Consider the following 17,942-nt stretch of genomic DNA (forward strand, 5'->3'; position numbering starts at 1 on the left):
AGTAACATCCATCCAACCTTCCACGTCTCAAACTTGAAAAAGTGCCTGTCCGACGAGACTCTTGTTATTCCACTCGACGAGATCGAGACCAACGAGAGCCTCAACTTTGTGGAAGAACCAGTAGAAATCATGGACCGAGAGGTCAAACAAACAAAACAAAGTCGCATACCCATCGTGAAGGTTCGCTGGAACGCCAAGCGGGGACCTGAATTCACATGGGAACGCGAGGATCAGATGAAACAAAAGTACCCTCATCTCTTTCTTGTTCACTAGTACCTTTACTACTTTAAATTTCAGGACGAAATTCTCTCTAACGGGGGGATGATGTGACAACCCGATATTTCAACTCTTTGTAACGACCAAAATGGGTCTACTATTGTAACCACTCCTGAATAATAAAAATTTACTTTCATAATAAAATGTACAAATAAGTTCTATTTAATTTCCTTCTATGATTAAATGTCTTTGAACCATGATCGTACGTGAAAAGAACGCCCAAATCCGACTTCATATAGCGAAGTTATGATTTTTCCAAGTTCGGCTTAGCAACAGACAGCTAAAAACTCGAATCGGAGATCGAGCGACTTTTGGCCGGAATGACCTAAACGAGAATCGAAGGTCTCGACAATGGTATTCCAGCGGTAAAGAGTCTGGCAAAAACCGACATCAGATAAAGGAGTTATGAATTTTCAAAGAAATTCCTTAAACACGATGGGTTTTTAATAATTAATAAAAAAAATAAATAAATAAATAATTTCGGAATTTGCCGACGGAGTCTAAACGAAAGTTGCAGAGCGTAGTCTCACTTACGCGAGGATATAAAGACCATCGAAAACGGAGTTCGTATGAAGAAGATATGAAATTTTGAAGTTTATTAAATAAATTAATTATTTATTTAATTCAAAATTCGGATATTATCCGAAGGGGAGTCAGCATCCTCCTCCGAGGTACGCGCTGCGTACCCCTGTACGCCCCGCGTAACTGAGAGGATTGGCCTCTGATCGTCCACGTCGCGCTATCCGAAGAAACCGACCCATCCGACCCGTCCGAAGCCCCGACCCGTCCGACCCGACGTCCCATCCGACCCGCGTACCCAGCAACCCGTCCCATCCGAACCGAGGCAGTCGATGCTTCGGTCACGCATGACGTATGCGTACGCGCTGCGTACGAGCGTACGCCCCGCGTACCGAGGCAGACCAGCCTTACTATAAATAGGATGCGATGGTTTCCAAAGAAAGGGTTCATTTCTCTTCTCTCTCTCTCTACTTTGCCTCGTTTTCCGTGTCCGTTCAAACCCGAAGCTCTGGTCTTTTTGGCTCAAGTCCCGAAGGTCGATTTTACTCCCGAGATTCCCGAGGAAAATCCGTTTCCCAAGACGAAACTCTGCCCGGTTTTCCATCTCGCTATCCCCAAAACTTTCAAGTGAGTTTCATACCCCTTAATCAACCTTTTTAATTATTCTAAATACTTTTATATGCTTTCAAGGGGGGGATTACAAGTAAAACACACGAGTATTATCGTGTGTTATATGAAGAAACTCTTTTATATACTGTTATATATTCAAATCTCATGCGATTTATAAACATTTAAAGGAACTTTTATATATATATATATATATATATATATATATATATATATATATATATATATATAACATATGTCACAATAGCATTTTACCTTTTAAAATATAATGTTGTTGTAATGCATGTATAAACTAAACTATTCTTAGATTTTTCTTGTCTATCCTAGACTCTACACCAAAAATCTATACTTTCATAAACAAGTGATTCCTTTTCTCAATATTTCTAAACAAACAAGACACGCTTTTTTTGGAAACTATAATAGGTATAGTTTTACGAACAGATTTCTAACTCTTATGTACTAGAAACACATATTTCAAGAAGTTTACTTTCGTATACAAGAACAAACGTAACATTTTAACAAGTAGATCTGTTTTTATATACCACGGTTTTGTGAGACACTAACTTCATGTACGCTCGAGTACACATTTCAAGTCCTGTATTATATACCAGAATCCCTTGGAGGGGGAGCATGGTGTTTGTGTATAGATCTATACGGGCTTGACAACCCGCGCCCTGACTGTTAGCTGCAGTCCACCGTTTGGGGTGACAAACGTCATAACATTCCAACGCCTGAAGAACGTTGTGTATAGGCATTCAGAGTCAATAGTATGGTTATAAAACTCACAAGGGGTATTAAAAATGCATTGATTTACAAGGTTTTCAAACTCATTGGTTATTTTACATTTACATACATTTTGGAAACAAACATTGGTCTTGAGTAAAGGCTACTTTTGTACTAGTAGAAAATATAGGATTTTCTAAACACAAACAAACAAAGATAAAACATTTCATTTCATTCAAACATTGTCACTTAAATACTTATGAAATTCACCAGCTTAAATGCTGATCTACTCTTTCAAAATTACTTGTATGTCCCAGGAAATCAGTAATTTCAGGTATTCATTTCGCTTTTGATGAAGGGATGCTGCGGCGCCAGTTTAATCTCGTATTTTGACATCATATTGTAATTGAGTTTTTGAACATGTAACTTTTGACAAATGTAAACTTTCAATTATATATATGATGGTTTTATTGCTTTCTTTACTATGTATTCATTTGTTACGCTACCACATGAAGTCATCCGCCCCCGAACGTTTCCGCCGTTCAGGTTTGGGGGTGTGACAGATACCAAAAATGAATAATCAAAATAAAGATGAGTCTTGAAAGCTCCGTCTTCTTAAAATCCGGTCCTCAGTACCAGTCTACTGATGACCTGATAATACAAGTTATTTTGAAAGAGTAGATTAGCATTAAAGTTGGTGAGTTCAAAAGTATTTTAGTGTCATTGATTGTATGAAAGTGTTTGAAAATGTTTGATGTAAATGTTTGTAAGTGTTTGTAGTGAATGTTTGTACCTCCTAGAAAATCCTATATTTTCTACTAAAAAGCAGCCTTCTACCAAGGCCTGAATGTTCTCTATGTTGTTTGTTTGTAAAAGTGTGAATCTTTCCCAAGTATGAATATCACTACCATAATATAGTTTACATTACCGTTTATGTAAGAAGATCACAATGTGTATGCAATGGGAAAATAACGATGAACTATAGTATTGTATATAAGTAACTACCAATGCACTAACTATCTTAAACTAGTTCGTTAATTAAGGTAAAATGTGATGATGTTGGAACCATACTTGATTGACTAGTAAAACACGACGATCAAAGACGTCGAAATGGTTTGACATTCGTCACTCATAGACCTGCAGGTCCCACTGTAGCTAGCAGCAAGGTGTAGGATGCTCAGTCCCGTATAGATCTATACACAAACTCACGCTCTCCCTCTAGGAGACTCTGGTTACAAAACGTGCCACAACAGTAGATTGACATGCCATGAAGTAGTGGCTCACATTAATGTTATAGTATTCTAGTGTTTATATAGTATGTTCTAGTGTATTGTATGTTCTCTCTGTTCTAGTGTATAGGATGTTCTCTTTGTATAATGTAGTGTATGTTCTCTTAGTTTCTCATCATAGTATGTTCTTTCTGTTTCTCATAATAGTAAGTTTGTATTGACTCATGAATGAACTGACTCTTGTATGTATCATTGTACTAGAAGTAGTGAGTACTAAACCTATAAAATATACCTATTATAGTTTACTAGTAATGTTGTTTGAATGATTGAGTATGTTTGTACACCTTTGCTACCCAAGGATGCTGAACTGATGTAAGAACTTTTATATCTATACATATATACATAATATATAACTAAGATTCAAACGACACTCAGACAAACAACCGGATACCCTAAGTCCACAACCTAACATGGAACAAGAAATAAAGTGAGTTATCAGTCCTAAGTCCATTCAACCTTACTTATATAACTATATATATATATATATATATATATATATATATATATATATATATATATATATATATATATATAGACCTGAGTTTTATAATATATATAAGTATAAAAGAGTTTAATAAAGAGTTTAACATATAAAAGAGTTTTAACCATTTGAATGGTAACAAATGACTTGATGTCAATTTATAAAATGTTTTGAAGAGTTTGTTTGATAAAACAGTTGAAGTATAAGAAAGTCCACTTGTTTGATAGTTATTAATCACATGTGATTGATATAACAACTATAACGTTATCAAGTTGTATCCCCCCCCCCCATAAAAGCATTTAAAATCATTCATAAGGTAGATTAAGGGGTATGAACTCACCTGTAGTGAGTGATATGAATGTAAGTTCGATATAGGATGCTAAATGTCAAGTGAAGTCTCGAGCACAAACGGATCCTATTAAGCATATAATGATACATATATAGATATAATTAGTGTTTATACAAGTAATCATGCAAGAAAACCACCCTAGGAACTAGGAAACACTTAGATTGAAGTGTTAGAAGTACCAAGGATTGCATAAAATGGGTTTATGGCCACACTAGTGTGTGTACGGCCAAGTGGTGTACGACCACTTGTGTGTACAGCCACATGTGTGTATGGCCATGGAGTGTATGGCTGTAAACTCCTTGAAGAACATGCCCAAAAGGTGGTCTAAGGCTCTATCTAGCATCCTCTAAGTGTCCTTAATCTTGTGTTTGAAGTATAACATGAGTTTGAGGCCAAAAATACACGAAACAAGGGGTGTACGACCATATGATGGGTGTACGGCCATACACTCTTTGTTTTGATGCCTTACAATATGTTTTAAGGCTAGAAAAGAAGTGATTCACAAGATTAACTAGAAGATGGAAGAGATACTTACGAATTAGAAGCCATTAGGGGTGTTTAAGGTCCAAGAACTACTGTTTGTTCTTAGTGTTCTTGAAGATCTAACCAAAAGAATTAATTTCAAGGATGAAATCATGGATCTTCACTAGATAGTGTAATGAATCAACTAATCAATGGAAGTAACACTAACATTTTGAAGATCTAGGTGAAAAACCCGCTGATAGTTGAGAGAGAATCGATTTCTTGGCTTGAATGAGTGAAAAGTAATTAAAAATGGCTAAGTCCCATATATATATATATATATATATATATATATATATATATATATATATATATATATATATATATGTGAGAGTGTACGGCCAGAAGGGGGGTGTACGGATGTACACTCCTCATGAAGGAGTGTTTGGCCCTTTTCAAATGTGTTGAACTTAAGGAACTCAATTCTAAACCCTAACTTTGAAGGTACTAGGCTTAGAACACTCAAACAGACTTCAAACATTGCTAAAAGATAGCAGAAACGAGTCTGACTTTGATTGAATTGAACGGTTGTACAAGAAAGAAAATTTGGGTTGTCACAACGAAGCACATCTTTTTTCGCCTATAAATACTCCGCTACTTATATGTATTCACATCCACACCCTACTCACTTTCTCTCTCGAGAGATCTTACCTTTTTGCCATTTTCCTTCTTTTCTAGCATGCGTCAAAGCCCTAAGGTACCTCTAAGTACTTAACTAAGTAGTAGCCTTCGAGTAGGAGATCCTGAGTCAGTATTCTGCCCATTTAGATCCTGGTTCTCATGAATAGTACTCTGTAAGTGAGCTACACTTACCTTGATTCCGTATAAATTACGTTTATAATTATAAGTTCTTTCTAGGAACTTATAATTAAGATTTATTAATGATAAAAGTCGTTATATTGATTGATATACTTATGAGAGAGGTGCCTAGATTGGTCACGTTGACTTGGTTTTTGGATTTCAGAAAGGCTATATGCCAAAATGGTCCTACCTCCCGACTGTCCTTCATGGAAGATAGCGGTGCAAATGAGTCAAGCTACTAGTGAGCTACTCGGGATTGGATCGTTAAAAGCTCGAGTGAAAACCAATATTAATTGAGCCCGAGCCGAGCTCAAGCTTAATATTAAGCTCGCTTATTAAACGAGCTCGAGCTCAAGCCAATGTAATGTAACATCCCAAGTTCGGAAGCAAGAGTTTAGGGGTGTAATGTATAAATGGAAAAGTAGACTCGGCGAGTTGGAGCTTTAACTCGTCGAGTCGGAACGTGTGTTGGACACGTGATACGTGACCTGACTCGCCGAGTCGGTGGATGGACTCGATGAGTCAGTGCTGGGAAGATAAAACCCTAAATCTTAGGGTTTGCACCCTATTTAAAGGACCTTATGTCCTCCCCTCAGCCTCCTTGTTACCCTTGAGAGTCAGTAAACCCTAAAATCGAGTGTGAGCCATTAGTGAGAGTTTTGGAGCTTTGGAAGGTGATTCTAGTTAAGGAAACTTGTAGATCAAGAGGCTAGCATCAAGGAAATTGTGTAGATCCAGAATCTACTTCATCTTGGGCACATTTATGAGGTAACAAGTCGTTACCTTGAGCTTTACCCTTCTAGATATTTTCATGGATGATGATTTGGGGTTTTTTAGCCTGTTTGGAATCCATTTCGGGTTTTGGGACTAGATCTGGGGTTGCAACTTGAGATCTAGACTTATCTTGGTCCATGGAGGCATAAAGTATCAGCCTTTTTGCTCATTTGAGAGCATTCTTGTCTTGAACCTTCCTTCTAGCTTGTGTTGAGCATATATTGACTTGCATACACGTAAAGTTGGAAACTTTACGTGTGAAATTAGCCCTAGGAGTCCAGATCTATGAGTTGGAAGCAGTGAGATGGTCTGAAATCATCTAAATAGGGATGACTTAAGTAGACTTGGCGAGTCTGTTCTTGGAATAGACGAGTTGGGTGGTAAACCATAACCCATCTGGTTATAATGCGGATCAGAGAGTTGAGTAGAATCAATGAGTTGGACAGGCTAGGACTCGAATTGAACGGATCGACGAGTCATGGGGTGACTCAGCGAGTCGAGACGCAAATTGTGGGGTTTCTGAGTTCATGAACTCGGCGAGTCCCTAGGTTGACTCAGCGAGTAGGGCCAACCAGGAAGGTTGACTTTGATCAGGACTGTGACTTTGAACGAGAGTTGACCAGTTTGACTTCAAAGGGTATTTTGGTAACTTGGGCTCTGATGGTTATGGTTTCAATGAAGTTTTATGCGGTGGTGTTCATGGCGGTGGTCGGGAGTTTTGATCTCATCACTTCAGATCGACATTTCTAGGTAAGTTATCCTCACTATATCAACAGGGTCTAAGGAACCAAGGCCGGCCCTTTTCTCGGATTGTGTACTGGTACTTGCTTGCTACGTTTATTGATCTTCTAGATCTGCGTCCTGGTAGTTAGGGCGGTATTGTGTTGAGTGACTTGGTTTAGGTCAGTTTCCTGGTATATAGGATGATGCTATGTTTAGTGACCTGGTTTAGGTCGGTATCCTGGTTAGGATGTTGTTATGCTATATGATCTGTTAGATCGGTTTGTTTATATTTGGACTGTTACATGATTATCTGTTATGTGAACATGATTGATTGGTATGGGGGTTGGGTTGTGGTAGGCCCTACTTCGTGCTGTAGGCCAACATACCCAGGGCGGACCGGGTAGACTGCAGACCCAGAAGGGTACATAGTCAGGTTGAAGGCCCGACAAGCGGTCCGGATAGGCTGAAGGCCCCGCGAGGGCGGTCCAGACGTGTCGAGGCTCGGAGGGTGGGCAGATAGACTGAAGGCCTGGTGCAGGCGGTCTAGTCATATTGAAGACTCAGAGAGTGGACTAGGTGGACTGAAGGCCCGGTGTGGGCGGACCAGTCACTCTGTAGACTCTAGATGCATGGTTGTTCTATGTTTTTTGTATAATATGTTATGGTTATATGTGGTTGTTATTTTGGGGGTAACTCACTAAGCTTTCGAGCTTACATTTATCGATTATTGTTTCAGGTTCGGCGGATGACCGCGAGAAGGCGAAGGAGTGATCGTACACTTCCCTCGATTTATGATTATGATGTCTGGGAACTCTGATATGAAACTATTTTGGAAACCTTTTGTAATAACTATTGGTATTTTACATGTTTTTGAAAGGTAGTATGGGCTCGTACTACTGAAAGCACATGACCCATACACGTAGCAAGGTAGTCACAACCCCTAGGGTTTTTGGTTGGGAGTTTTTTCTCAGATTGTTTAAGGAGTATCTGATGTTTTCGACATGTTTTCAGCATGGTGGTTACACGAAAATTTGTGACTGGATCTGGATCTAGATCAGGATCAGGAAAGGGCGGTCAGGAGGTACCAACGGCGCCCGAGACTATCGGCCAAATGAGGCCAGATGAGATAGATGCCAGGATCTGGTAAATCCTGCATGATAAGTGTGACAACCCGATATTTCGACTCTACGTAATGACCTAAAAAGTCAAGTATTGTAGCTACTTTTGAAATAATGAAATTAACTTCAAAAATAAAATGTGCAAAAGTCTCTATATGGATGTCTATTATGCTAGATAATGTGTCAAGGTTTATAGAAATACTAGGAACACTAAAATCCGAGTTATAACGAAGAAATTATGACCATTCTAAGATTTCCGACAAAACCGACAACACCGATTAAACGAAAAACATGAAGTTTCAATACAATAGTTTTTAGCCTTAAGTATCTAAATGAAAGTTGTCGATAACATTAAACCGTGAGCGTATAAAAATAGAACGTCCAAATCTTACTTCGTATGAGGAAATTATGATTTTTCCAAGATTCAGATATAGCAGTAGACAGCTAAAAATTCGAAATAGAGCTCGAGAGACTTTTGACCGAAACAACCTAAATGAGAATCGAAGGTCTCAACAACAGTAGCGCAACGACTAAAGTCTGACGAAAATGGACATCGGATGAAGAAGTTATGGAGTTTACACGGACTTTTCGTGTCCCGGCCCGTTAAAAATAAATAATTAAAAATAAAGTCAAAATTTGCCGATGAAGTCTAAATGAGAGTTGTATATCATATTTTCAGCTACGCGTGCATATAAAGATCGTCGAAAACGGAGCTCGTACGCCAAAGTTATGGAGTTCGGGGTCCAAAATCCGAGGCTGTCAGGCCTGCCACGACGTGGCACAATTTGCCGTGACCCGGTGAGTGACTTAGGGCGTCTAATCAACGGAAGGGATAAGCCTTGACCACCACGACGTGGCCAACCCTTTGCCACGACGTGGCACCCAAAAATCCACCCTATAAATAGAACTCCTGGGGTGTCAGGTTTAGGTGCTCCATTCTTCCATCTCTCATGCTGAAACTCTGCGGTTAAGCTCCCGAAGCCCCGGTTTTCACACTCAAGTTCTGAAGGAAGGTTCTACACTCCCGAGACTCCCGAGATTCCCGAGATTCCTGAGAATCCCAAGAAAATCGACTTTCACAAGCCAAAGTTCTGCTCGATTTTCATCTCGTTTTCTCCAATCAATCAATTGAGTTCATACCCCTATAAACTACACTTTCAAATGTTTATCAATGCTTTTTATACACTTTTAAGGGGGGGGGGGGGGTGGGGGGGAATACAAGTAAACACACGGTTATTATCGTGTGTAACATAAAGTTTCACTATATACTCTTTTCTATCAAGTGAATCATATGTGATTCATATCTACTACATGAGAACTTTTTTATGCAATATATATTAACGATAACATCTTGTCTTTTGGAAATAAAACACGTTTATATATATATATATATATATATATATATATATATATATATATATATATATATATATATATATATATATATATGCGAATCAAACCCTTTATTTATACTTTAACTATATGCTATCATTTATGTCACCTTAATTGTTATACTTTACATAACAAATGAGCATTACACTAGGATTTACTATATGAACGAAACGCACACTTTGAATAACTATAATAGGTATAGTTTATGAGGAAATCATGAACATTTACATACTAGAAACACTATATCAAAGAGGTACTTTCATATACAAGAACAAATGGACATTTTCATACGTAAATCTGTTTTATACTAAGTTTTGTGAGACATTTCATGTACTTTCGAGTATGCACTTTAAGTCCTGTATTATATACCATAATCCTTTGTAAGGGGAGCGTGATACTTGTGTATAGATCTATACGGGATTGACAATCCCGCACCTAAGCTGTTAGCTACAGCTATGTCGGCAGGCCTGAGGTGACAAACGTCATAACATTTCAACGCCTGAAGAACGTTGTTACAGGCAGTCTGGGTCATTAGTATGGTTATAAAATTCACATGGAGTATTAAGAACTTATTGATTTACAGGGTTATCAAATGCCTTAGTGATTTTATACTTACACAAATCTACTACTCTAGGCATGGAAAACACGATTGCATTTCAGTTTTGGAACTTTTAAACTACCACACACTTATGAATGGACATTGGATTTCTAAAGGCAAACCTTCAAAACATTCGAGTCTTTGAGGAAGACTACTTTTATACTAGTAGGAAATATTGGATTTTCTAGGAGATTTTCGAACATCTACAAACAAATTTCATATGATTTTATCCAAACATTGTCACTAAATACTTATGAACTCACCAGCTTAAATGTTGACCTACTCTTTCAAAACTACTTGTATTTCTCAGGGATTCAGTAATACAGGTAAACTATTGCTTTTTGAAGAAGGGACGCTGTGGCGTTAGTTTATTTTCATTTTGACAACATATTGTAATTGATATTTTGGAACATGTAATACCTACAAATGATGTAACTTTTTCAATTATATATATGTTGGTTGTGTTTGCTTTCTTTACTATGTATTCAACTGTTTCGATATGACATGAAGTCATCTGCCCTTGAACGATTCCGCCATTCTGGTTTGGGGGTGTGACAGATTGGTATCAGAGCATTGTTTATAGTGAACTAAGTATATCGAACCACATAAGATATACAAACTATAAATGCAAAAGGACTCGAAGTCTCTGACAAAACGTTTTTACACCTAAAACCTTGTTTCATTTAATTTAGATTGTTTTGGGTCGTAAAAGTACAATTACATGCATACAACAATAGTTTAATAGACATGCTTAGTTTTACATGTTTCATCGACATGCTTAGTTTTACATGTTAAATACTATAGGAGTATTTGGTACATGCAATAGTTTAATCGACATGCTTAGTTTTACATGTTTCAAGTTTTGTTCAATTCCTATAACCCTATTCTCGTATACTCAAATGGCTGGATTCATTCCACACGGAGACCCCTACTATCTCAACCAAGGTAACGGGGGATGGGTCGAAGAAGATCCCGAAGAGGATGAAGAACCTATAGAATTGGATGGAGAGGATGACTCTGGGACAGACTCAGAACCAGAGGTAATCAACCCAATAGCCGCTCAACCTCCTGCTGTTAGGAGAAACTTTCAGGGACCGACTCCCGTTTGGGGAAGTCACCTCCACCATTGGAGCCAGCAACAAGGGATACGTCCTCCTTACGACGTGTGTCGAGACTTCTACGATGTCCACGGTGGAGGTTCAGCCGATCGATCACTCCCAGTCATGGTGGGCAAGCTAGCCAACCAGTCCTATCAATCTGGGGTTCAAGCGAGTCGGATTCATGAGGTCAACGTGGAAGTACAGGTGCACACTTCCGACATCCGCCGACTGGATATGTTGCAGGATGACACCCAACTCCGCTCTGACGCATTCCAAGCACAAATGATTGCAGCCCTCTCTGAGATGAGGGAACAGCAAGCCGCCTTCAATAGGCGTCTTATGGAGGAGAAGCAATCAGACGCGGAGTCAAGCTCCAAGCGCAACCTACGTCCCAAGTAGTGCTTGCTGACTCCCCAAATATTGATATAGAATAGGACCATCGGCTAAAAGTCTTACTTTCATTAATTTCCTGTAATCGAAGACCTTTGCAAAGGTCAAAATTTTCTAACTTCTGATGTAACGCAACCATATGTTTAATATATATAGGGCATATCTCTTTCGTGTGTTAAATATGTGCATTTCAGTCGAGTTCATGAGTTTGTTTAGTTATTTTTTTTAACTCCATTGGTAAATCAAACTCAAAGCCCTGCATTGGTCAAACCAAATTCTCGAACTATTAAAGATAGTTAACTCATTGTCATTCAACTCTCAACCACCAAAACTTATGATATTTTATTTTAATTCCTTATCAGCACAATGCCGCCCCGTAGATCTACACGTCGTGTCAACAATGAGCCACCTCCACCACCACCCCCTCCCACGACGAAAAATGTCGCTTTGATAGCTGCAGTAACAGCGGCAATGGCCCAAATAAGTAACAATGGTTTTGGTGGGGGAGTAAATATTTCTACGAATGGCCAACGTCCAGGTCGTTCGGGGGATTATACATACAAGGATTTCATGAATAGCAAACCTATTTCTTTTAATGGGACTGGAGGGATAATGGCTCTATCACAGTGGATAGAGAAAACTGAAGCAGTTCTCAAGATTTGTTCTTGTCCGGAAGGGAACAAAGTGAAGTTCGATGCATTTACTTTCTATGAGAGAGCTATGACATGGTGGAATGGCCATGTCAATTCACTAACACTAGTAGTGGCTAACTCTATGGGCTGGGAGAATCTAAAACAAATATTACTGCAAGAGTACTGTCCATGGGGCGAATTACAAAAGCTCGAACAGGAACTTTGGGGCCTTACTATGGTAGGCTCGGACATCACGACCTATACCAATAGGTATAGTGATTTGGCAATCCTTTGCGCAGGGATGGTTGCTCTAGAGAGCAAGAAAATCAAAAGATACATCTGGAGACTGTCACCCCAGATTCGAGGAAGTGTTCTAGCTTCCAAACCAATCACCTTCGATAGCGCCAAGCAGTTGGCACAAGCTCTCGTGGACCATGGGGTCTGCCAAAACTTCGCAACCACCGCACCGGAGCAACCCAGAGGAAGCAACAACAACAACGACAATACCAACAACAACAAGAAGAAGAGGTTCTGGAACAAAAGGAAGAGTCAACCTTCACAAGAACCTTCCAAGAAACAACAGATTGTGGTAGTCCATGCCGCTACTGCCCCCACTGCTGCTCCTGTTACCCCCACACCAGTAAAGCGATATGTTGGGAACTTCCCGAAGTGCAGCAAGTGCAATTTCCATCACAATGGAAATTGTCGGGAGAGGCACTGCAACAACTGCAACCAGAAGGGGCACACTGCCCATTTCTGTAAGGCACCGGCACGACCAATCACCCAAGTCCCTGGGGTCGGTGTGGGCCAGACGCGTTATGGTTGTGGTGAGACTGGACACTACAAGAGGGATTGCCCTAAGGCAAGGAATGTTGGTGGCATGGGACGAGTGCTGGCAATAGGGCAGAACGAAGCGATAGCTGATCCCACGGTGGTTACGGGTACGTTTCTCCTCAATAACGTTTATGCATGCATACTCTTTGATTGTGGTGCGGAGTGGAGTTTCGTGAGTCATAAATTCAAGCACGTACTAAAACAGAACCCTAAAACACTCAATAAGATATTTACAGTAGAAATGGCAAACGGTAGAACAGAAAGCACGAACAATATGTACATAGGCTGCACACTAACTCTAAACGAACACTCATTTCAAATCGATCTAATGTCGATCACTATAAAGAGCTTTGATGCCATCATCGGTATGGATTGGTTAAGCCTACACCATGCTGATATACTTTGTTACGAAAGGGCCGTTCGCCTAAATCTGCCAAACGTCGAAACTCTTGTCATTTATGGTGACAAACCCAGTACCAATTTACAAATCATCTCTTGCGTCAAAACCCAAAAATACCTACGTAAAGAGTACCATTCCTTCTTAGCCCACATGGTAGATAAGGAAAAAGAAACGAAAGGCATCAGAGACATTCCAGAAGTCTGCGATTTTCCTGATGTCTTCCCTGAAGATCTTCCCGGAGTTCCACCAAAACGTCAAGTCGAGTTCGGAATCGACTTAATTCCCGGAGCTACACCAGTAGCCAAGTCGCCATACCGTCTAGCACCGGCAGAGATGCAAGAGCTATCCAGCCAACTAAACGAACTACTCAACAAAGGGTTCATCAGGCCGAGCTTCTCACCTTGGGGATCACCAGTCTTTTTCGTAAAGAAGAAGGATGGATCTTTCCGCATGTGCATCGATTACTGGGAACTCAACAAGCTCACTATCAAGAACCGATATCCCTTACCACGGATTGACGACTTATTCCACCAACTCCAAGGAGAGAGTTATTTCTCAAAGATCGACTTAATATCCGGGTACCACCAACTACGAGTCTTGGAAGGAGATGTTCCCAAAACAGCTTTTCGAACTCGTTATGGTCACTACGAGTTTGTAGTGATGCCCTTTGGATTAACAAACGCACCGGCGGTGTTCATGGACTTAATGAACCGAGTATGTCGTTCATTCTTGGACAAGTTTGTGATCATATTCATCGGCGATATACTGATTTTTTCAAAGACTAAAGAGGATCACGGTCAACACCTCTGCCAAGTCTTGGAAACGCTAAGAAAAGAGAAGCTATACGCAAAATTCTCCAAGTGCGAATTTTGGATTTGGAAGGTAGATTTCCTAGGTCACGTGGTTAGCAAAGAGGGAATACACGTGGACCCTTCCAAAATCAAAGCAATCGAGAACTGGTCAGCTCCAAGAACCCCAACAGAAATTCGACAATTCTTGGGCCTTGCTGGCTACTACCGAAGGTTCATACAGAACTTCTCGAAGATTGCGAAACCACTTACCACCCTGACCCAAAAGGGTGTTACTTTCGATTGGAAAGAAAGACAAGACGCTACATTCCAAACACTGAAGCAAGCTCTATGCAGGGCACCTATTTTGTCCTTGCGAAAAGCAACAGAAGACTTCGTGGTCTACTGTGATGCATCTAATCAAGGTCTTGGATGCATACTAATGCAACGAGGTAAGGTCATAGCTTACGCCTCAAGACAACTCAAGACGCACGAAGTCAACTACACTACCCATGATCTTGAACTAGGAGCAATCGTTTTCGTGCTAAAGATCTGGAGACACTATCTTTATGGCACGAAATGCACGATCTTCACCGATCATAAAAGCCTCCAGCACATTCTCAACCAAAAAGAACTCAACATGAGGCAGAGACGATGGGTTGAACTACTGAATGACTATGAATGCTATATTCACTATCACCCAGAAAAAGCGAATGTAGTAGCTGATGCTCTTAGTCGAAAAGAATACTTAGTTCACCGAGTGAAATCCTTAACCATGACGATCCATTCACATCTGTCCACACAAATCAAGGAAGCTCAGAGGGAAGCCTTGAAAACAGAGAATGTGGCAGGTGAAGCCCTAAGAGGAATGGACAAGAATCTTGAAGTCAAGGGTGACGGAGTTCGTTACTTCATGGATCGAATCTGGACACTGAACTTTAGTGGCTTCAGAGACATGGTCATGAACGAGGCGCATAAGACTCGATACTCCGTGCATCCAGGTTCGGACAAGATGTATCTGGACCTCAAGAAACTGTATTGGTGGCCGAACATGAAAGCAGAGATAGCTACCTATGTGGGCAAGTGTCTGACTTGCGCCAAAGTCAAAGTAGAGTACCAAAAACCATCATGATTACTACAACAACCCGAAATACCCTAGTGGAAGTGGGAACGGATAACCATGGATTTCATAACCAAATTACCCAAAACAGCAGGTGAGCTAGACACCATCTGGGTAATTGTCGATAGGTTAACAAAATCCGCACACTTCCTACCCATAAAGGAAACCAATAAGATAGAGAAGCTAACTCAAACTTACATCCGAGAGATTGTACGACTACACGGTGTACCAATATCCATTATCTCCGACAGAGATAGTAGGTTTACCTCGCGATTCTGGCAATCGTTACAAAAATCCCTAGGAATGAGGATCAACATGAGTACTGATTACCATCCACAAACTGACGGTCAAAGTGAGAGGACCATACAAACCCTAGAAGATATGCTAAGAGCTTGTGTAATCGATTTTGGTAAAGCATGGGATACCCATTTACCACTAATTGAATTTTCGTACAACAATAGCAAAGCGAGGACCTAAATAAACCTGGGAACGCGAGGTGGAATGCAAAGCGAGGACCTGAATACACCTGGGAACTTTTCGTGTCGCGGCCCGTTAAAAATAAATAATTCAAAATAAATTCAAAATTTGCCGATGAAGTCTAAACGAGAGTTGTAGATCATATTTTCAGCTACGCGTGCATATAAAGAACGTCGAAAACGGAGCTCGTACCCAAACGTTATGGATTTTACAAGTTCGGGGTCCAAGATCTGAGGTTGTCAGGCCTGCCACAACGTGGCACAGTTTGCGATGATCCGGTGAGTGACTGAGGGCGTCTAATCAACGGAAGGAATAAGACTTGACCACCATGACGTGGCCAACCCTTTGCGACAACATGGCACCCAAAATTCGACCTTATAAATAGAACTCTTGGGGTGCCGGGTTTAGGTGCTCCATTCTTCCATCTCTCGTGCTGAAACTCTGCGGTTAAGCTCCCGAAGCCCCGGTTTTCACACTCAAGTTCCGAAGGAAGGTTCTACACTCCCGAGACTCCCGATATTCCCGAGATTACCAAGAATCCCGAGAAAATCGACTTTCACAAGCCGAAGTTCTGCTCGATTTTCATCTCGTTTTCTCCAATCAATCAAGTGAGTTCATACCTCTATAAACTACACTTTCAAATGTTTATCAATGATTTTTATACACTTTTAAGGGGAGAAAATACAAGTAAACACACGGTTATTATCGTGTGTAACATAAAGTTTCACTATATACTCTTTTCTATCAAGTGAATCATATGTGATTCATAACTACTACGTGAGAACTTTTGTATGCAATATATATTCACGATAAATTCTTGTCTTTTGGAAATAAAACATGTTTATATATATATATATATATATATATATATATATATATATATATATATATATATATATATATATATATATATATATATATATATATATGCGAATCAAAACCTTTATTTATACTTTAAGTATATGCGATCATTTATGCCACCTTAAATGTTATACTTTACATAACAAATGAGCATTACACTAGGATTTACTATATGAACGAAACACACACTTTGAATAACTATAATAGGTATAGTTTACGAGGAAATCATGAACATTTACATACTAAAAACACTATATCAAAGAGATACTTTCATATACAAGAACAAATGGACATTTTCATACGTAAATCTGTTTTATACTAAGTTTTGTGAGATATTTCATGTACTTTCGAGTATGCATTTTAAGTCATGTATTATATACCATAATCCCTTGTAGGGGAAGCGTGATACTTGTGTATAGATCTATACGGGATTGACAATCCCGCACCTAAGCTGTTAGCTACAGCTAGGCCGGCAGGCCTGAGGTGACAAACGTCATAACATTTCAACGCCTGAAGAACGTTGTTACAGGCAGTCTGGGTCATTATTATGGTTATAAAACTCACATGGAATATTAAGAACTTATTGATTTACAGGGTTATCAAATGCGTTAGTGATTTTATACTTACTCAAATCTACTACTCTAGGCATGAAAAACATGATTGCATTTCAGTTTTGGAACTTTTAAACTACCACACACTTATGAATGGACATTTGATTTCTAAAGGCAAACCTTCAAAACAGTCGAGTCTTTGCGGAAGACTACTTTTATACTAGTACGAAATATTGGATTTTCTAGGAGTTTTCCGAACATCTAAAAACAAATTTCATTTGATTTTATCCAAACAATGTCACTAAATACTTATGAACTCACCAGCTTAAATGCTGACCTACTCTTTCAAAACTACTTGTATTTCTCAGGGATTCAGTAATACACGTAAACTACTGCTTTTTGAAGAAGGGACGCTGCGGCGTTAGTTTATTTTCATTTTGACAACATATTTTAATTGATATTTTGGAGAATGTAATACCTACAAATGATGTAACTTTTTCAATTATGTATATGTTGGTTGTGTTTGCTTTCTTTACTATGTATTCAACTGTTTCGATGCTACATGAAGTCATCCGCCCTCGAACGATTCTGCCGTTC

This window comes from Lactuca serriola, chromosome 4, assembly GCF_051521515.1.
Source record: "Lactuca serriola cultivar US96UC23 chromosome 4, Lser_US96UC23_V15, whole genome shotgun sequence".
In the NCBI taxonomy this organism is placed as follows: domain Eukaryota; kingdom Viridiplantae; phylum Streptophyta; class Magnoliopsida; order Asterales; family Asteraceae; genus Lactuca; species Lactuca serriola.